Source organism: Blennius ocellaris, assembly GCF_963422515.1.
Source record: "Blennius ocellaris genome assembly, chromosome: 19".
In the NCBI taxonomy this organism is placed as follows: domain Eukaryota; kingdom Metazoa; phylum Chordata; class Actinopteri; order Blenniiformes; family Blenniidae; genus Blennius; species Blennius ocellaris.
The window spans coordinates 21,803,476-21,826,014 of NC_137668.1; the positions used below are offsets into that span (position 1 = coordinate 21,803,476).

Genomic DNA, 22,539 nt, shown 5'->3' on the forward strand with positions numbered 1-22,539 from the left:
TTTGCCCCCTGAAAACAATAAGAAATCGCTGTCATTTGTATTTTTGCCATTTTTAAAAAAAGTCATCCTGTGGGTTTGATCGGACCAGGAATTCCTGTTTTGACACCCTTGGTTCCAGACTTTACAGTCGGTGTTTCCAAAATGTGGTTTCGAATCCCCCTTTTTACCCCCCATTATGACGATGTTTCGTCTCATAATGAAAGCAATTACCGTAAGTTAAATCAGTGAGAATAAGTGGTTTAAATGTAATTCAAGGTAAACTCCAGTACAAAATGTTCAAAAGCATTGATCTACTTGATTTAGTTCAGGCGCCACATACAACTCAGGTTCGTCTCAAGTGTGTCGGACCCATAAAATATAAGAACCTTGAAATGTAAATGTTAAAGTTTTTCTTTGTCACAGTGCGAGTGTCGAGTATCCAAGATGGAAATGTCTTTATTTTCACAAAACTAAACGATCAACACCAAAAATGACGACAATCTCAACATAAAGCCAATTTAAATGAAACCTTCAGGTGCAGAATAGAGTGAAATATCCCCCAAAAAACATCTATAGTTGTTGCCTTATGAGTGTTTTTAGAAATTCAGCCTGGCAGCGTGGGTGTGAGGCTATAGGATAGCGTCAAGGTATCCGTCTTTCATGGTGGCATCATCTATATCCCAGTGTCGTGTTTGCTACTCTCAAGAAAATAGACAATAAAATGTTTTATTTGATATTTTTACAATTGGCTTTGTGGTCTCATCCTTGACATCCCCAATGTAGAGGTTTCTCATTAGGATGGTTGGGAAATATCATTTTAAGCTGATGACACAGTTTTCTCTCACTGAAAGCGTTTTTAACATTCGACCTTGTTAAATACTGTTCCCATTCATAAATATTTAATTTGTTCCTTATATTTCCTCTTCAACTAAAGTCTTTTTTACCGATCGAGAAGAAAATACCCTATATATTATCTTTGGTTCTCTCTTTTCTCAATTTACAGAAGTCATTCTACTTTTACTAACGTTTTTGTCACATAACCTGTTCAAAACCTGTTTGGCTGTTCAGCAGAAACATTCCAGACTACTTTGAATGGAAAAGTAGTCTCTCAATGCTTTTGTTGTATTATTTAACACTATAAATACAATACACCGTTCCAGATGGTGTTAACTGAATTGAACAGGCATTGATAGCTGTGACAAAAAGTATTATATTTCCTCAATGAACAAAATTATTCCTTTTACAAAACTTTCCTTACTAAAGTATTATGAAATAATTCCAACTTACTTTACATAATAATGAATACAGTTTTGAGCACAAATTTAATGTAAAAAAAGGTGCACAAGCTAACTTTAAGCATTTTTAGAATATATAACAATAATAAATCTCCTAAGAAGGGTATTAAGTGTCTGTTAAGTATATGCTCAATTTTCAGTGTATTTAATGACTCAATTCAGTAGTTTTAATAGAAAAGTGTGAAATTTGATTTTATTAAAATGAGTGAGATTTTGCAGTAAATAGTTTTTTTTCCCCATTAAATCAAAACGGTTAGTCCATCTGTTTCCATCCCGACTCCTGAGATGTCAGACAATCGGATGAGTTTCAGCTGAATCAGTGATTCTTGCTGTAAATAAAAAACAAAACATAAAATAAAAGACTCCGAATCCCAACATATGTCTTTCGTTTCTACAATGACATGTGAGCGGGCCATGTGGAAGAATCGTGGAGAAAAGAGGGTTTTGAGATGGGATTTCAAGTAAAAAAAAAAAAAAGCAACTTTAATTAAACGGCGTTGCAGAACGGGCCTCTTTGAGCTTTCCGCTGTGTGAAATTGTATTCCAGTTAGATAATCATCTGTAAAAACACTGGACATGAAAGACATGATAAGAGTGTGATTATACACAAATGCAGCACCACGGTAATTATGCATGTCGCTCACTGCGTGCATAAGATTATTATATTACACAGTAAAAAAAAAAAAAAACCAAAACAAACAAAAAAAAACAGTCGCCTCGCATCATTCCCGATGTCTTCCTCCGTCTTTTAACGACATGAAGGGAGAGCGAGTGAAAAAGAGGCTCATTTACAGGAGTTTTCATGGCGCCAGCTGGCCGGCCGGCGCCGCGGCGCCCGCCTTGTTTTGTTTACACGTCGGCTTGATTTTGATCACTGGTCTGCTTCGGCTTCCCAGATGTTTTCGCCCACGTGCGGCGCTGCCATCTCCGCTTGGCCGCCGGCTCCCAGCGAGGCTCTGGCAACGCTCGGAGAGCCCGGCTTTATCCCGACATCCACGGATTACGCGCGATATTTTCCCGCGGAGTGGCGTGCAGATAAAGGCGCTTTAAGGCGTGTCCTGGGCCTTTCTGGGCTACATGTTCCTCATGGTGACTTCTCGTAGGGTTATTCACCAAATAAATGTCTGCCTCTTATTTACTTTCTTACTTTGAAGGAGGAGCGGCTATTTAAATGATTGTACTCTGTTTTTTTTGCATTCGTCTCAGTGCAGGTCAGTGATTGGACGTTGCAGGCTGAGAGTCATGCGAACACAGATTCCTATGAGTAGATTTACTGAGATTTCCACCTTTTTTGCTTCTTTTCTGCTGTTACAGATTCGCAACTAACATCAGAAGGGTTTTTTTTTTTTTTGCCCCGAGTCTCGTCTCACAGGCTCACCTTTCAGGTTAGAAACGGGCAAACACGACCCGGAGTTACGGAGTTACTGGTTCAAAGAAAAGTCAAACGTGAGAGCTGAGGCGGAGGTGAAAACTTCTGGAGGTCCAAGTAGGTGTGAACAGATTTCATGCACGCAAACTTTTACATGCGGTGAGAAATCTGACAACAAATCGAGATATTCGCGGATTTTTCCAGCAGAAGTGAAGGTGTGTGTGTGTGTGTGTGTTCAGCTTTTCCCGCCGCTCTCCCACGCCACATGTTTAACATACGGCTAACCTTTTTTTTTTTTTTTTTTTTTGGCGACAGCGCCGCTGTTTACTCTCCTGCGCCGCGCTGATAACGTCCCGAATCGCAGCCGACCACCAGCCAGGATCACCGTAAGCTTTCAGGAGCGAAACGCAAATCTGGACGACGGCGTGTTTTGATGGACGCATCAAAACTAAAGTTTGGCGTCCAGTTTAGCACACCGTGTCTGGAGGGTATCAAGCAAACAAACAACACATTTTGATCATTTCATCATATATTTAATGGCGATCGGTGCTACACAGCAGACCAAACACACACACACAGTACTTGGATGCACTGAAAACGCAACTTTTTGAAGGAAAACTCCAAAGGGGGAACTTTTCCGGAAATGCAAGTTTTGTGAAACGCTACAAATGATCAACCGCACCATGGCCATAGTAAATAGTTAATCTGGACACGCCTGAGTAGTAAACAATAAACAACAAAGCGTCATGACTCCCAGGCCATTTTCTCCTGGGACTTTGTAGTTTTATAGTTGAGTCGCCTTTAATAACAATGCAACTTGGTCGACTGTCCATATGAATATCTCTGTACTCACCACTCTTATAATATTTACAACATGTAAACGTGGCCTAAAGCACATTTTACACACATTTTCATGCCTTATCCATTTGAGTCTATATTTATTACATCCGTCCACTTTTCCCCTGAAACGATCACATTTAAACAGTAAGCACTTAAAGTAATAATATATCTTTCGCCCACTGTGTGTTTTTTTTCCCCCCTTAATCATAACTTCTCAAAAAACCTGGAAGAAAAAATAGGGCTTTCACACAGTTTCTTAAGAAACTACAATGTTTTCAAACTGTCTAATTGGCTGCCATTCTCACGGAATCGATGCAGGTACTTCAATTCACCGTGTTAATATCAGAAGACTTTAAGCTGTTATACAATAACTGCATTGTCTATTTAGACAAGAGCAAAATAATCATAATTAACTTTTAATTAGCAGCAGCTTCCCTTCCCTCTTTTTACGACACCGTCCGTTTAGATGGATTTCCTTGAACAAAGTGAGAGTTGTTTGCAATCGGCGTGAGCCTGGCCGCCCAGGATGTTAAGATTGTACGTAAAAAAAATAAAAAATAAAAAACTTTTTAGAGATACCAACATTTGCAGTTCACTCCTAAACGGACAAATATGGACTCAATTCCTAAACTTTTGACATAAACTTCAAATTTAATATCAAACAGATTAAAGGGCTTTTAAGATTATGTTGTACAAATCGTCTCTGTGCACAAAGAGCTTTTAAAACATAAACAGGATGTTGGGGGGAAAAAAACAAAGAAACAAAAATAAAACTGAACTTTAGTTTGGCAGAATGGCTGAAACAAAGCAGCTGTGTGGCCGGAGCTCATCTCCTCACGCAGCCAGAAGAGAAATCTGGCTTCAGCGGGTCGACATTTTAATGAAATTTCCTGCTGCAACCGCGCTGCTTCATCAGCGAGCGGCGGTGGCGCCAGTGGCGCAGCCCAACTTTAGCAAACACCTGCCAGCTTTTTGGAACCAAAGAGAATCGAACAAGAAATTCCTTCAGCAGCATATTTCACATAAAGAAAATATTTATACATAATATATACGTATATGTAAATATTCCCACAGGGTAATATGAGATAACTGCAGGACCCCCCCCCCCACACACACACACACTTTAGGAACCACCTCTCACTTTGAGAACCACACCCCTCCTCAATTTTGGCGCCACCCCCCACTTTAGGAACCACCCCTCACTTTAGCAACCCACCCCCACGTTAGGAACCACCCCCCACTTTAGAAATCCTCCCCTCACTTTAGGAACCCTCCCCCACTGTAGGAACCCTCCCCCACTTTAGGAACCACGCCCCACTTTAGAAATCCTCCCCTGACTTTTGAAAGCCTCCCCCACTTTAGGAACCACCCCCCCCCCACACACACACACACACACACACACACTTTTGGAACCAACTCCCCCCCAAACTTTTGGAACCACCTCCCCACTTTAGCAACCCTCCCCCACTTTAGGAACCACCCCTCATTTTAGGAACCCTCTCCCACTTTAGGAACTACCCACTCACTTTGGGAAGTGCCCCCCCACTTTAAGAACCACCCCCCACTTTAGGAAACGCCCCCAACTTTGGGTTAACTGTGTGTAGCATCACTCACTTACTCAACTGTATTTGTAGATTATAAAAACAACCACAACTGAAACAATGCTGCAGATAAACAGACATAAATCCCCCCCGCCTCAAAAACACATAAAATGCTGAACAATAAAAAAAATAAATAAAAAAAAAAAATCTAATAAAGAAAATAATAAAATGGCAACAATAAAAACAGGAGCAGAGTCTCAAGCTGGGTTAAAAAGCCAAGGAAGATAAATGGGATTTAAGATGAGTTCTAAAAAGTGACGGAAGCCTGTCATAACTTCAGACCCTCGGTTCCTCCAGGAACTTTCTAAATCTTAGCTTAATATGAAGGCATTTAAAATTCAAGGATTCTTCACGATACCATTTAGAGCACAGATGTCCAGTGATTGCGATCGAGAGGCCGACAGAGGTTCGTGATGTCTTGAAGACCAATAACAGGTGTGTTTCTAATGTACCGTTTCCCCTGCGTACGTATTTTTCATTGTTCGCTCACATGACAACGGTGTCTTTGGAAGTTTGAACCTTTTGAAAATGGCGTCTGGAGCAACAAAGTGCTTGAAACACGACGCTTCCGGCACACGGCCCTCGAGCAAACGGCCTGAATCCAATGGTTCCTTGTTTGAAGATCCGCCGACTTCTGATGGCGTCGGTGGTTTTGTTTTACTGCAAACAGCTTGTCGACGTAGCGCATGTCGAGCACGTCGAGCACCGCAACGGCCGGAGACGACGTGAAGACGTACCTTCATCCCGGCGGAACGCTAAACTGACTCAAGTCTTCACATTAAGTGTCGCCGTCTGAAAGACCTCTTCAGCACGTTCTGGTGTTTTTACCCCCCCCCTCAAATCGTGACGGAGTGCTCGCGGGGAGCTCGGTTGCAGTCTCGCACACGGCCGCTAATGCCGAGGGACTCTTGGCTCCGCGCTTCCTAACAACGTTAAATGAATGGTCCACTTAGAATTAATGACTTCCTCACTGTGGACAAATTTGATTGTGTTAAGCTAACGACCAATCCTCAGCCAGAGCCGGGCCAGCGTTTAAGTAGCGCCGCGATTGGTTCCGCCGCTGTCTGGGACCTTTTATTGACGTTGCCGTGCGCGTGCACAGGCAGACACACACACACACACACACACACACACACACACACACACACACACACACACACACACACACACACACACACACACACACACACACACACACACACACACACACACACACACACACACACACACACTCAGGCTTGCATGCACGCGCACACACACCTTGAAATCAACACCTTCCCTCTGTTTCACAGTCAAGCAGGGGCAGCAAATCGCACGGCTCCCCAGACAATATTATCTCATACGCACAGACAAATTACCTCTTTGTTTTAAGGACATGAGTATTTCTCAAAAAGAAGAAACACACAGACACACACACACACACACACACATTATGAAAATCCCTCCATAAATAGGAAAAAGAAAGCACTCAAAGGGAAGCTAAAGTGGCACTTATGGACACTGTTAGAGGTTTGTTCAGGCAAAAGAAATTCTCTTATTAAATGGGTCTCTCTCTCCCTCTCTCTCTCTCCCTCTCTGCAGAGCAGATCAAATGAAGGTTACGCTGTCCTCTCTCATGGCCTACATCCTGATGCCAGAGCTAATTGCATAATTTGTTTCAGAATTAACAGCTAATAGCAGCCTCCTCTCCTCTCCAGCCTGCCCCCTCCCTCCATATACTCACTTACCATGTGTTTTTCTTTTCTTTTTTTTTTTTGGCTTCCCACTTCTCCCCTTAACCTCCCGTCCCATTACGTCTGTGTTTGCGGCAGCTCCAAGACAATGCAGCGAAGGAAAACTGGCAACTGGGGTGTAAATTACATTCATAACCAAGCCGGCGGGGCGCTGATGGATTACACGGCTCCGGGATGATTGAATCAGACGGCGTTGTTTAAAAATCTGCAGTCGCCGCGATGAAGACGGCGAAGGGTTTACGGGTCAAACACGTGAAGGGGCGCGGGAGATTGTGACGGCGTGCCAAAACAAAAAAAAAACAAAAAAAAAACAAGCCCCTCCTCCGGAGGTGGCGGCGAGAAATCAGTACCCCCTCGCGCCAGGCAATAACCTTCTTTCCTCTCCGTGTAATAACCAACTGGAATTTCAACACCGAACAAACAGGGGGGGAGAGAGAGAGAGAGAGAGAGAGAGAGAGAGAAAGAGAGAGAGAGAGAGAGTGTGGATTCAATCAATCCTGTGATCCAGCTGTCAATCACTGGCTATATTAACCTGCGGTTGGAGGGTGTGAATGTTTTATCTGTTTATCTTCTCCACCCCCCCCACCTACCTCCACCCACCCACCACCCACACACACACACACAGAGATGAGGCCCAGAACGTGTCGCTCCGCTGATAAGAAACAGAACAAATACTTCCAGTTCAATCGATCAGCTGAATACGTGAGCAGGACTGCCGCCTTCACCCTCCCACCGCCACACTCGCGCTCTAAAATTAAAGGTCACTTTAACCTAAAAAAAAAAAAAAAAAATCGCTTCTCGCGCCGGCGTCTGTCTGGGGGAATAAAAAAAGAAAAAATTTGATTGCTAAGTCAGGAGGGTCGCCGCAGTGAAAATGTTTCGGTATTTCTCGCCAGTCACGTGACTTTGACCTGGGGTAGCCAGTGATCTGGATCTGCCTCTGCTATGTGGACGCCCCCGGGGCGTCAGAAATCTTAATTAACGCCCTTCCCCAATGCGCAACCTTCAGACGACGTCCACAAAAAAAAATAAAAATAAAAAAAAAACCCACAAAAAAACAAAACAAAGCAAAGGTTTACAGGTAATGAAGGAAGCGGCGCTGCTCTTTCTTTCCCTGCGTTCTGCCATTTAGGAAATAACAGCCACTCGTTCCGGACGCCTCGCCTGCATTAGAATTTGATTGTAACCTCAGGTTGCCTTTTCTATTATGGTGGGAAATAATGTTACAACACACAGCACCGCTTTTTAAATTGAAATTTGACAGGTCTACCAAGCAGGCATATGGAGGGGCGGTGGTGGTGGGGGGGGGGGGGGGGGGGGGACACGACTCAATATTGCATATTCACACAGCAGCACAGCCTTCCTCTGCTTTTCATGTGAAAAGAGCTATTGTTGCTATTTTCCTGCTATGGGAAGCAGCCTAAATCTCTTCTTTTTTTTTTTTTTTTTACCCCCTTTTCTTTCTTTTCTCCACCGAGTTCATCTTGTGTCATTAATATTATACCAGCCAATACAGTATGCGCGATAAGAAAAAGGAGCTTCACATCTCATAAGCACAGGCTGAGGCTCGTCTGGGAGGCGTCTGTAAACAATACTGGCAGAGCTGCGAAATTATGTTGAAACAATATAAGAACTGGTCCAGATGTGATACTGAAAATAAAATAAAAAAAATATGATCACATAAGCGATACCTCCTTTTGACATTTTTTTTTTTCCCCCTGCGACAGAAGAAGTATTTGATTATTAGAACAAACTCGTGTGAAAGTTTGAATGTTAAGATCGAAACTTGAAAAGAAAAAATACAGTTGCGCCCAATCCGAGGTGTCTCAGATCGGGCGTAACTGTATCTGTGGGCCAAAACCAGCCTGCAAGAGGCTCCAGCCCAACAAAACCACCAGGGAAATTGTGAAAACACAACACTTGGACCCGAGCTGACATATCAGAGATCCTGTAATGTAAGGCAGCGACCTCATTACGAGAAAACCAATCAATGCAACATTTTGTTGGGACATTTTACTGTATTTTGCACCATAAGATCTCATTAAAATTGGCTTGATGTTGAAATTGTACCCATTTTCCGTGATAGTTGTTTTGTTTGTTGACATTTTAATCATGTATACGCCGCGCCACAACGAGGGAAAAACGTCAACGTTTAGATTAAAAAAGGCTATTATAGCATTAATTTGCCGGTTCGGCCCACCCAAGATGAAACTGGGCTGTTTGTGGCCCCTGAACTAAAATGTGTTTGCAACAACAAATATGCCTGCGTGCATCTTTTGGTAATGTTGACATTGGGAGAAGAAAAGGTTTGATTTGTTTCTCGTCTGACGAGTTGGTGGGCGGATGATCGACGGTGACTCGCTTGTGGAAATGTGCACATCGCTACTTACCGAACAATCTACGAGTGACACTTACGATGTCTCATTCGCATTCATTGCAAACGGCGTTTACGACAGATCTCCACCGGAGGGCAGCTCTGACTAAAGAGTCCTTGGCAACGGTTGCTATGGCAACGTGTTTGCGAAAGATTGTAATAATGCATCGGGCAACAAACTAAGGATGTTCCATCTCCACAATGTGCCCCATTAAAGAGGGGAAGTTTTACAACTTTGGTTCAAAAACAGTTTGAAAACATAATTTACGTAAAAAAAATGTTTGTTGGGGAAACATATATGCAAAATAATAAAGGAGTAAACCATTATTCCATTTATTTGCTAACTAATTAATATGACTGCTCAGAAAAATGCAACTGTTGCCCTCAAGCAACAACGTATGTTGTGGAAGATTGTATTTGTTGCTTAGAAACAACATAATGGAATCACCATGGCAACCAATATTAAGTTCAAATTCATACCATTCATTAGAGATGTACAATATATCGAAAATGTATCATTATCAACATACAAAATATAGCTTTAATGTACATATCACAAAAGACTAAGAGAACTGCAGTCAATTACGTTTTAATCTGCGTTCCTATTTATTCACAGAATTTGACCAATGAGAGGCAGCGTTACTACGGAGTCTACCCACTGGGGAGACGTGATTGGGTGAAGTCACAACGACTATTAAAAGACTAGAAACAAGCAAAAAAGAGGAAACAGGCAAAGCAATGAAGACATGAAGATGAAGTTTGACACGTTTGTATAAATTCTACTATTTGAATTTGTTTAAACATTTAAAAAGTGCAATGCTTTTTTACATACAACAAACTCCCAAATTACAAAAATAATAGAATAAAGAGTTAAATGCCACATTTTATTTTCTTTAATTTGCACAAGAAGCATACCTTACAATCTCCCCTGTACACAAAATGTTTGTATTATCGGCAAACAGAGCAAATTGTAGTATCAATTAGATATCTTACATGTCATTTAAGTCGAGAATAAAGCCTATTGGTCCTAATACTGACCCCTGGGGGACACCACAAACAATGTACAAGCAAAGTAACGTCGCCCCGTTACATAAACGCTCCGGTTTCTTGATCAACATTTCGTGATTTATTGTGTCTTTTTTTTTTAAGGTCGACGGTCACAGCAACCTTCAGCCTCACACGGCATCGTTATGACGACCGGCGACACAGAAATCAAATCGGAGTGGCGTGGCGGCGACAACAACAACACGAGTAAACAGAATCTGGGCTGATATATTGACTCTCTCCTTTAATGAACTAAGAGAAAGAGGAAAATTATGCAGATTTTCTCCAAAGTTGAAACAAAACACACTCCCGGAAAAAAGCATATTTGGCAGACCTTTGATTATCTCAATTAAAGCTAACAGCTTGTGAAATCTAAAGAGCTGAGACGGAGCCTGCTGATGACAGTCATTCTTGCTGTCGGGAAGTTATTTGAGTTTGGCGGGAGTGACTCTTGCGGTTCGGGGTTTCGTCTCGTACCAATAACGAGGCTGTCAAAACGCGCTCACGGCGCCGGACTGCAGTATGTTGCTCACAAATCATCCAGATGTAGCCCGTCAATAGTGGGTGTGCGGCCTGTTATTGGATGTGTGTGTCTGGGGCGTGCGTCATAACTCTTTCACTTTCAGCAGTGGCCCCTGTAAGCCCCCCCCCCTGCCCCCCCTCGCCCGCCCCCCCCACCAGCCAGAGCAATATCAGCAGCACCAGAGACGGCATGTGACCCGGCTTTACTCATCTCAGCTAAAACCCATCTCGGCCACACACACACACACACACACACACACACACACACACACACACACACACACACACACACACACACACACACACACACACACACACACACACACACACAGAAGGAAAAAAAACACACCTGCACACACACACACACACACACACACACACAGATGTACCACACACTGTAAAAACACACACAGGCTGAAAGGAGGGAGCTAATAACAGTCTTACCTGCTTCACCGAGTCAGCAGCGGCACAGAAAAGCCAGAGAGGGGAAAGAAACAAAAGAATATGAATGACAGCAGTGGGAAGGAGAAAAGAGGGGAAAAAAACTGCTTTGTGATAAAAAAAAAAAAAACAGATTAGAAACCTTTGAAAAGAAGAGATAACATAAGCATCAGGAAATTACTCTGAATATATAGAGGAATTAATTACTACTCAATTAACATGGTGTAATTAGTGTAAACAAATTAAGCCGTGCTTGAGATGAATACAGGCTTTATCTGGTGGCCGCGGTCGAGCTACCGCTACGGCTAACCTTGCCGCGAGAAGGCCATTAGCGCCGTTAACAGGAGCCTTTTGCCACATTTTGTCAGTTTGAGTGAAAAATTTAATCCTCGGACACATTTTGTTCAGCATGAAGAATTAAATCTCAAGAGCTTTTAACAAAAGAAATGCACCTGTTGTAAAACTGGCCATTTATTGGTCGCATGTAGCCTAGCGTAGCTTAGCATGTGGCGGGGATTGTGGAAGAGCAGTTTGCTGTAAAAGAATGGATGTAGTCCATGGCTGTTCACATACAAAAAAATTAAAAATCCTGAGATTTTTCTTCCACTTTTGTAAGGTATTACTACATATATATATATAATATGACCAATAGAAATCCAATGGCTAAAACAACAAGTTACTGATATAAAGCAGCATTTTCCATGCATCATCAGCAACAAACCAAGCAGAGTTTTGATTATTTCAATTATGTAAAAGTGTTCTTCCTCAATAGACGCCAATGCACTGGAGGTGATGTGGGTCCTCATCCAATATGGCGGCCAGTGACGTGTCTACCTTTACACATCCTTGGCGTGTTCCGGTGAGGAATCCTGACACCGTCTCACTTCATTTCACAAACTTGATGTCATTAATCACTCAGACTGAGGCAGCGTTGTAAAATGTTATGTACATATGCGATATATGAAAGTAGCCTTAGTCTATTTCGAAAAGTAAAATCATGTGTGGGTGGAAAACATAGTAAAAATTAGTTGCTCGAGTATATAAATACCTCTCGTGAAAAAAAAATTTTTCTATTCAACTGGATAACAAGATGTAACCCAACTGAGGAGGTATATTTATATTAGATTGAGTAGAAATGCTTCTAATAACGGTGCTAAATAGTAACGACACTTTAAGTGTCTGTTGGCGGCGGTCTTCTTTCACCTTCGTTAAAAAAAACCCAGACAGACGGCACAGGACAGAGCCTCCTGTCTTCCTCTCAGCCGTCACAATAAACATCGCGGTGCTTCAAACCTGCCGCGCCAGAACAAACATCCATACCCCGAAAAGCAAGCAGGAGGAAGGTTGGGGAACAGGAGCGGAGGCGTTCGTGGGAAACGCAGACGCCCTGATTGGCTTTTCAGAGCGAGCATAAACTGGCAGATTTCAATCAAGATTTCTGACAGTCTATTAGGATTGGCATAGGTTATCATTACCTTGTGTGTCGGCATCCTAATGCATGTTTTCCTTATCGGCGTTTAGCACATTGATATCGCCGGAGAACAGGAAAATGTCACTCTGCGGCTGAACGCACGCCTGTGCGTCTCCGGCACACAATGCAGCCGTCTTTAAAATAATGAGAATTATCTTGTGACGTATTGGTCGAAGACTGAGGAAGTTTCACCGCGTCACCTGCGGTAAATATCCACGTTACTGTCAAATTGCCAATACTGGCAGTGAGAGTAAGAGCCGGTAGGCAAAGCTTCTGCCAACAAGGAGGCGGAGTCGAGTCCAGTAATATTTAGAGTTCAATTAACCAAATCAAATATTTCTGATTGGTGTGTTGGAGCAGCTCTGAAAGTGTAGCCTCGCTCTCCTCTTCAGTCTTTCCCAGAACGGCGCGGTATATCGAGGATTTGCGGCTGCGATGACGTCAGTTTGCGGTCGGGGGACGATCGTCGTCAGAAAGCTAGCACGCCGCCGCTAACCGCTCAAGGCGCCGTTTGTTCATGTCGGTCTCAAATAATGTAGGAGAAGAAGTCGCTGACTGGAGACCACGGAATCCCCAAAACACTCAAAATACAATAATATTATAAATAACAGCTTCATGTCATCAGACACTAGGTAGGACCATTTTTGTTTAGTTGTATTGAAAGCTCTTTGAAACTTTCATAAATACATGAATCGGCATTAGCTTTAGCATGCTAGCCTGGATGAGCTACATCTGGAGGGAGAACCTGAAATATTACAACATATTATGAGTTACATGAGTCTATATCAGGGGTGTCAAAGTAATTTTAGTTGAGGGGCCACATCCAACCTAACCTGACCTCTGGAGGGCCGAACAAGTCAAACAAAACATATTAAACTGCAGATACGGACAAATGCAAAGTCTTTCCTTCTTTTGATTCTTTTGTAACTGCAAGAATTTGCCAGTCTATTCTGAAATATACACATTAAAGGAAATCAGATATTAGCATATTTGCAACAACAACAAAAAAAACCCTCAGTAGTCTGTATCTGGATATCGTATTCGGGATTAAAACAATTTGTCATCATCTGGAAATTGTTTTGAGTTTAAGTGTCTAAAGTATCGTTTCACATAAGTTGGACTCATTGTTTTATTGTGAAAGGTGTTGCGTCACGTGACCTCCACAGATGTCGGGGGTCAAATTCTGACCAAGGGCGGTTTTGAATGTCATTTTTGCCAATCTAGTGTTTTTAGATCAGCCTCTGTCCGTTTTCATTTTTATACTTCACACTTCAAAAATCCCATGGCGGGCCGGATTAGATCGTCTGGTGGGCCGGTTCTGGCCCCCCCCCCTGGGGGCCACATGTTTGACACCCCTGGTCTATATCATTAAATGCAAAAAAAAAAAAAAATCAATGAACAGTGGAGCCAGATTTTAAACTGGTCATCGTCATTGTACCAATTTATCCTCGAAGTGTGCGTGAGGCTGTGGGAACAACATGACAAACATTCCCAGCTTTACAAAACAGCTTTTTCCCCTTTGCTGGACTTCTGTGGTGTGAAGAAACACCTTGGCGCCACACGGAAGTGTTATCATCAGCAGGAAAAGCCTCCGATGTATCATATGAACCATCGCTGCCAGTTTGTAGTCGTGCGTTCGTGAACGCGGGTCGACAATCGATCACGTTTTCAGTCGCGGGGAGGGATTCCTGTCATTTGAGCACAATGACGTGCAAAATAAACGCACAGAATACAAGACAAAACTCAGGCTTGTGTTAGTATCCGTAAGGCACAATAACTTAATAATTTACATTTGGACCGATCGTTATCTGATTAACTGGAACTAAGATGACCCGAGTGTCAAGCCTTCCAGTCGCTGGGTAAAAGTCGCTGCTGAGCATCGTTTTTCCAGGAACGTCAGAAAAAAACTGACAAAACGGGTGAAAAGATATTAGAGCGGATCGGAGGAAGCATCGCTCACGGATATGCAAATATCCGAAGAGAGGAAAGTGGGAAGGAAGAGAAGGGGGGGGGGACAAAAATGAGGACATGCCACAAGACGCCGAGTCTCTCACACACACACACACACACACACACACACACACACACACACACACACACACACACACACACACACACACACACACACACACACACACACACACACACACACACACACACACACACACACACACACACACACACACACACACACACACACACACACAGAGAGGAGTGTGTGTCATGAAGCTGCACAGCCTCGCTCCTGTCCGTCATGCGGATCCATCCAGATCTGGACAGATGTGGAATACAGCTGCACCAACATGTGGTTCTGGATGCGAGAGTTTGGTTTCACCTCCTCGAGAGACACACTCCAGATGACAGAAAACACACAAACATTCACACACACACACTCAGTTATTACTGAAAAGCTGGGGTTTTTAAATATGTACAATCACTGGGGGGAGAACTTTCTTCGCACGAACAACGAATGAGAAATTAATCAAAACCTGTTTGAAATTTCAAGAACATTTCGTTTCTGGTCAAAAAAAAATAAAAAAAATAAATCCTCGCCGACCTTCAATAGCCTATTTGTGGCGTGTCCTCGGCCGCACGCCGCCGCAGAAGACAAACCGCGTCTGATGCCATTGTCCTCATTCTGCTGACACGGTTGCCAGCTCGTTGGTGGGGGGGGGGTTGGGGGTGGGGGGGTTGGAAATCCCGGCGCCGCTACCGAGGATCAGATACAGACGCCTTCATGACACAGACGTTGCAGGGTTGTAGAGTCCACCGCTCTCTCGTGATATGACTGGCAGGCCCGAGCCAGACGGCGACACGGGACTATAATTACCGATGGCGAGCAAACCACCCCCCCCCCCCCCCCCACTCTCCAAAAAAAACCCAGTGAGAATCTACTCTCTGCGCCATTCATCTCAACAGAAGCAACATCCTCAGAGTTGTGCTAACATCATTCAATCATAGAGGTAATTGATGTAGTTTTTTTTTGTTTTTTTTCTCTCCTCCAGCTACAAGTAAGCTCGGGGGAAGAAGGAGCTTTTGTCGGCGTGCTTTTCTTTTCTCTCTTTTTTTTCCCCTCCTCCTCCTCCTCCTCACTGTTGCTTTTTCCCTCTCACCACCTGCCACATGTTGCTCGGGCAGACAATAGACTGCACAGACGACAAGGGAAGAAAAGCGAGGAAAGAGCCTGCGAGGACTCAGACAGTCAGACAGAGACGGCGAGATCGCGGCGTACTGGAGTAAACGGCGTATATTCCAAACACGGGCGGAAAAACACACGGCGGCGGCGAGTCGGTGACAAGAGTCCTGCTGGCAGTCATCCATCCCGCCGCGGGGAGGCTGACACTAACGCACAACGATTAAAAAAAGCCAACCGGGCCAGAAGAGCGGTAAATCATCGGTAGACGTGTAAGAAGTGTAAGCTGATTAGCTTTACGTTGAAGGAATATCGTAGTTAAACATTTGTTTTCTGTGTGACAACTGAACATATTGTATTCAGTTGTGTTTCTCCACGGCTGGGGTTCCTCCCACTGCCCAAGTTGGGAAAAACACGGCGATAAATCCATGTTCAGGGACTTTCCAGGTTGGCTGGCGACGCCTCCTCAGCGCTCCACCTTGCAAAAACATGGTCAAGGTAAGATAAGAGGTCAGAGGTCACTTTGTCCCACGGACCCTCAAGCTCTGAGAAAAAACAGTTTGAAGCAGTTTTGGGGACAAAGGAATAGCAACTTCACCATAGCAACGCCTACATCAGGAGGAACTGACCAATGTGAGTTGCGTTAGCCTATGCAAACGTATAAATATGAACCACGTGTTGCAGTTGTGCCCTTCTTCACTGTAAACCTGCAAGGAAGAACGGTCCGAGCTTGTATTATGCAATCTCTAATACATGGAATTTTGTAGATTTTTGTAGCATTCTGTATACATTTTTGTAATCGCTTGTTTGTGTGATTATTAAATTCACTATTGAAGAATTTAACTCGGTTTCTGCCTCTCCCGGATCAAACGGACACGCAGGAATTCAGGGGAACACAGGTACGAATTCCAACAACGTGCTAACCAAAACTATAAACTCCCAAGCTCGACGTATCAAAGAAATGTTCCTGTTTTCGGGGGCTCCCAAGGTGGAACTCGTCGAAAACGCTCCGACGCATTCTCCACGGAAGCAGGGGAAAAGACAACTTTTGTGAAACGCCTGTGCACCCTAATCGTGGTAAATAATTCTTCTCATCCAACGTTGTCGTGTCTCCATGTGAACGTCCGTGTACTCGCCATTTTTCATGTGTATAGCGTATTGTTCTCCGTGTGCGTGTGTGGTTTCATTGCAGAAACAAACAACAGCGGCCACTAGAGGCCCTGGCATGCTAACGACGCCGTTCCAGTGTTTCTGCAGTGGAAACGGACATCGTTTTCAAAACGCTGATGTATAAATGACATTTTTCTCAAAAGGAAAACGTAAAAAATATGCATTTTCATTAAAAAGTATAGTGAATATGTAAACAATTTTTTTTTAAAGATTTTTTAATTCTAGCCTGGCATGAACATTAAGATCAGATGTTAGATTTTGGCCATGTTGCAGAAGAAATTACTATTAAGTTAGCAGTTAAGTGAAGACTGAAAGTTTATTGCAAGAATAATAAAGGACTTGTTAATCTGTTTAAACAAGATCATAAAATTTATAAATAATATCTTAAAAATAAACAACTTAATTCAGCCTGGTAATTGATTTGTTCATGTAGAAGACAACAAAAACAATCCTGTTTTTCCCCAAATGTAAAGATATCATGATTTCTAAGCCCACTATTTAACATCAATTATATCATTTTGACTGTAATTGCACAGTTAGAAATAATTAGCAATGCTTTGTATGACACATTAAGGAGAAAAGAAAGAGCATTATCCCCAGTTAAGAACAATTTATAAATAAATGATATTTTCTGCCCGACTAGTTATATTTATTTATGTATATTTAGACAGAGTGCAAATAATTTAGTTGAGATTAAAGGGGAGAGCAACTCATTTATGACAAAAACGATCAGCTGCATATACAAACTGCTCCGGATATGTAATGTTAGTATAAATCTTGCAAATTAGGCAATGCATGATAAGCACTGAACTTTCGATGTGCTCTTTAGCAGCTAAATTAGCATTCAACCCATTCATTCTCCATGTTTCCCGGCTAATCACTAATGCCAAGCCACTAATGTCTTTGATCCGTCTTACATTTAAAGACACATTTGAGAGGCGTCGGTTTGTACATCTATGTCCATCCCCCCCCCTCTCATTTATTCACGGGCGGGCCGTTGTTGTCACTGGCTGGCTCTCTTGCAGTTCGTGTACTTCTGCCTCTTCCTTTTTTTGAGTAGCTGTGGGTCGTATCGGCTGGTCCGGTTTGGCTCGGACAGTCGCATTGATAGCGCGGACGAACTGGACACCAGCTGCCACTGTTTGGATTTCAAGTATTTATCAAGCGATGGGTTGCCCAACACGAGATCTGAGGGGAAAATATGCTTTGCGGAAACCCCCCCCCCCCCCCCCCCCCCCCCCGGCGCCCTGGTTGCGTAACCACCAACCAACCAACCAACCACCACCGCAGCGCCGAGGCTATATGATATTAAGAGGCCGGTGATGGGAGCGGACCTATTTGTATGTTACTGAGCGTGCCCCAGCAGGAGGAAAGGGCCATTCTTCTGCCATCTGCTCCACACAGAGCTGCAGTTGCCCACTGCCCCCCATTGATTTCGACTGGCTGGAGGTGCAACTGCTGAGCCAGCCCCCCCCCCCCGGACAACAAGGAGGGGCATTCAGGGCGTGCCAGCTCCGACTCTCTGCTCGGTTACACAAGCTCACTTGTACAAATTAGAGAGCCAAAAACCTAAAAAAAAAAGTAGGTGGATGACGGCGGACACGTATGAAGCAATGATGAGCTGTTCAGAATGCGTGATAATTACAATACATCTGTTTGTCATTTCGCTGAACTTTCCGCCAACCACGAAGAAAAAAAACAAAACAAAAAACAAAACCCAACTGACTAATTAGAAATAGGTTAGACGGTTAAATGTAAATGTGTCATTATTTTGTGAAGCCAGTGCTTTTGCAGGCGAGGGCAAGCGTTTTCAGCGGTGGGGGCCTAATTAAATCCGGGGTTTGTGTGCACGCAGCCAATGAACCTTGATGTGTTGACGCCGTCTCGTTAAACAACACTGACGGAAGAGCGACCGGATGGACGGATGATGGACGGAGGGATGCACGGGAAGAGTCTGCAGACACGCGAGTGGTCGGTGTCGCTGTCAAAAAGGAGCCCCGAGATGAGCAGTAAAGGAAAACACACGGACGACGTAAAGCACAGTCGTGGGCAAAACAGCTGGCGACTGACAGGAGTGTCAGCCCTGCCCGCCGCCGGATCTCTTTATCGGGCACTTCATGCGTGACCGTGGCGACGCTGCCGAGTTTGGAGCGCCCGCACACAAACAACGGCAGAGAGGAAAAGTTGTTCCTGTCAGGGAGACGAGGCCCGGACGGACACCGCCGTCCCCGGCGCAGACGTGGCTGCCAGTTCACAGACGAAAACAACAATTGAAGCCACGACGAGTCACCGGGTCACCGGGTTACTGATTTAGCATCAGGTATCAAGTAACGTTGGCGAGAAGGACTAGTGAGCTCGGACTAATTATCGACAGCAATGTCTGTTTATCCTGCTGGCTCTATCCATTTCCAGCGCTGTAGTTCCATATTGTACCACATGGTGGAGTAGTGAGTCATTTCTGCTCGTAGCCAACAAACACCCAAGAAAAAGAAGGCGCAGAGAAAATAAGTAGTTGCGGAAGGATTTAGAACCACAGTCGACAACTTGACATAAAAACGAGGCAGTGGCCTACAGGTTGGAGTCCTGTAATACCACGTTGCACCACAAGGTGGTACGGCGAATCACACCTGTGTTTAGTCAGAAAAGCAGACACAATATGGCTCCGACTGGCCGAAAGCCTCCAGGTCACACGTCCGAGATACGACGGGTCTCTCAGACTCAACATCGCCAAAGCAGCCCTTTGATAAATCTGCTCACTCTCCCTTTTAACTGACACCGGAGCGTCGCCGTGACCCGCGGAGCAAACATGAAACCGGCAGAAGCTTTTCAACTCAATCTTGAACTCCTTAGCAATTTTCTTTGGAAGTACGACAGCAGAAAAGTGTGGCTGCCAGTGCCTGCCAGCGACCGCACAATGTTGGCAACAGGTGGGCTTTCGCCGAGTATTTTCGGGCTTCTTTTTTTGTACCGCGATCTGTCTTCAGGCTAAATATGGAACGGAGAGTAGGCGCGTGGCAGTCGTTCAGATGTGACTCAAGATGCAACAACTAATTGGCCGACCATGACTAAAAACAATTTTTAATATCGCTTCTTGGAGCGACGCGCCGCTCTAAATCTGCAGAGCCGCGTCTCACCCGCAGATAAACGGGCCATCCCACAGTTTTCTCTCCCCTCGGCTGTTGTTAGCTTTCCTCCACGGCGGAACGCTTTCTGTTGTAATATGCTCTCACAGCCTCCCGCCGGGAGCTACGCTGTGTGTGTGTGTGTGTTTGTGTGTGTGTGTCGTCGTTGCGTCGGGCAGTCTGCGAAACATCCGCCCGCGTGCACGTGCGTCAGCCTTTTCGAATGCACTTCCAGCGCGTGCGCGTCTATGTGCAAAACGGCGCACGCTAGCACTCAGCTAATATGCTTTTATTGGCTCTCCCAGGTAATCCTGCTGCCGAGGCACGAGCGCGGCGGCGGCGCTTCCGTGGCGCGGGGATCCTCTCCATCAGTGCCGCCGATGTGCAGCTGGTAATACACAGAGGAACGTGTTGTTTAATGCCTTCCATGCCATTAAATAACTCCGAGGCTGTGTGTAAAAAGCGTGGATGCGCGCATTAGATTGTGTGTGTTTGTGTTTGTGTTTGTGTGTGTGCGGTGGAAGGGGAAGCGTTTCCTCCGAGGGCCCTCTGGAAGACAACAAACACTTCAAAGGATCCCTCCATGATACCGAGCATGATATCTGCCCGAAGACACGAGGTTTAAGCGCTGATCCGCCACTGTTTTCTTTACGATTAGCCAGGCGGCAGAGCAAAATGTCATTTAGTCGAACACTGTTCTGGTGGATTTGCAGCACTGTTTGTCTTCTTAAATCTACAACAGAGGACTTGGCAAATGAACCCTGAGCTCCATGAATAAAACAACAGGGGGGGGGGGGGGGGGGGGGGGTGGCGAGTGAAAAGACTGGCTCGGCTTGAGCGTTTGAGGAACAGCGTGGCGCAGGCGGCGGCGTGATTGGAGCCGACAGTCACCTGTACGAGGGGGGGGCGGGGGAGGGGGGGAGGCTAGGTTAGCGCGGAAGAGCTTTTAGCGTTCCGCCAGTGACGGGAGTGTTTTGTCAGGTGTATTAACTCAAGGGGCCCCGTGTGGCTTTTACCCCGCCGCAGTTGGCGCCCGGGCGAGGACAAGTTGTCGCCGTGTTGCATCCCGATCCCAAAGCGTGACCGCGCGCCGACACACCCGCCGTCGTTAGAGTCATCCATCACCGCTCCTGACACTTCATCACCCGGACCGTCAAGCCAGGAAGCCCGTCTCCACGGCGCGGCCCCCGGCTCTCTCCCCGGGTTCGACTTCTGCGTCCGGCTAATTACACACCACCTCGACGTCGGCGGTATTAAAACGGCGTCGGCGCAGTTCTCCGGCAGACAGCGCGGTAGCTATTTACTATAAATACCAGCTGCTACCTGGGAAAACATTCAGGTCAACCTTCGTGTGGTAATTACAAGCGGGACATGTGGGGATCTTTCATAACAACCGATATCTCCCAGTTGTAATAAATAGTCGGGAAACAGGTGGCAAATTTACCGCCGGTGTTTTTTGGCCGCAAGTGAGGATTTGTAGCCGTCGGCCGGCGCCGGTTTCATGTTATGATTCTGTAAATCTGATCAATTGCGGCAAATAGTCATTGTAGGAGCTGGAATACTTTGTGACTGTTTATTTCTTTGCCGTTTCACTGTGATTTTTTTTTTTTTTTTTTTATTAAAAAAGAGAGCAGCTTTGGACGCCACCACTTAGTTTGAAGGGCTTGCAAATAATGGTCGTGAATGTGAGCTCGTTTGAAAAGATTTTTTTATTTTTTTTTTGTACACTTTTAGAATCCAGGACCCACAAAATAAAAAAAAGTAGTTCGAGGAAATAAATTGTCCCTCAGGGTTCAATAAAGTAACTGAATTGAAAGCCCTTGGACCATGAATGGAAACTAAAACAAATTCTGCCACATAACCACTTTGCGCTAATCAGTTTGGTCTTGTAATACTGTGTTGAACCACAAGGTGGTGCATTGAGTAAGTAAGTGGTTTCCACTTTTATTTGATGACAAATTCATTTTCTCCAGAGGATTATATTGTAATTTTTTTAAATATTTATATCCTTATCTGGTCAAAGTTTAAGTGAATAGCAAATTACTTTATTGTGAGTTAAACCATTGTAAAAATAGAGCACAGCAGAATTTATATATATATATATATATATATATATATATATATATATATAAGACTTCATGCCTGCCAAGTATCCAAGAAAGGTGTGGCAGTAAATTTCCAATTTTTGATTTAAAACTTTCTGTACATGTGCTCATTTTTTCTTAAAATTGTGTAGCATTATCCTTCTATCAACTACAGTCCATACATATTGTTTTTTTGTTTTTTTTCCATCCACGACAGATGAACTGACCCACTCTTTGTGAACTCGGGACGTTTTACTCCAAAAACCGATGGGAAACAAGACACAAATACATCCGTCCCCATAGATTTGACCACTTTAGTTCCTTAGTGGCAGATATTTTCAACTAATAATGAACCTGCGCT

At 44.3% G+C, this 22,539-nt stretch overlaps 1 protein-coding gene across 1 annotated transcript in view; it reads right to left on the bottom strand.

Annotated features, from left to right (window-relative positions):
* Nucleotides 1-22,539, bottom strand: part of adarb2 (adenosine deaminase RNA specific B2 (inactive)) — a gene marked incomplete at both ends in the record, with an annotated part of 177,330 nt that overhangs the window by 93,610 nt on the left and 61,181 nt on the right. The window lies entirely within an intron of this gene.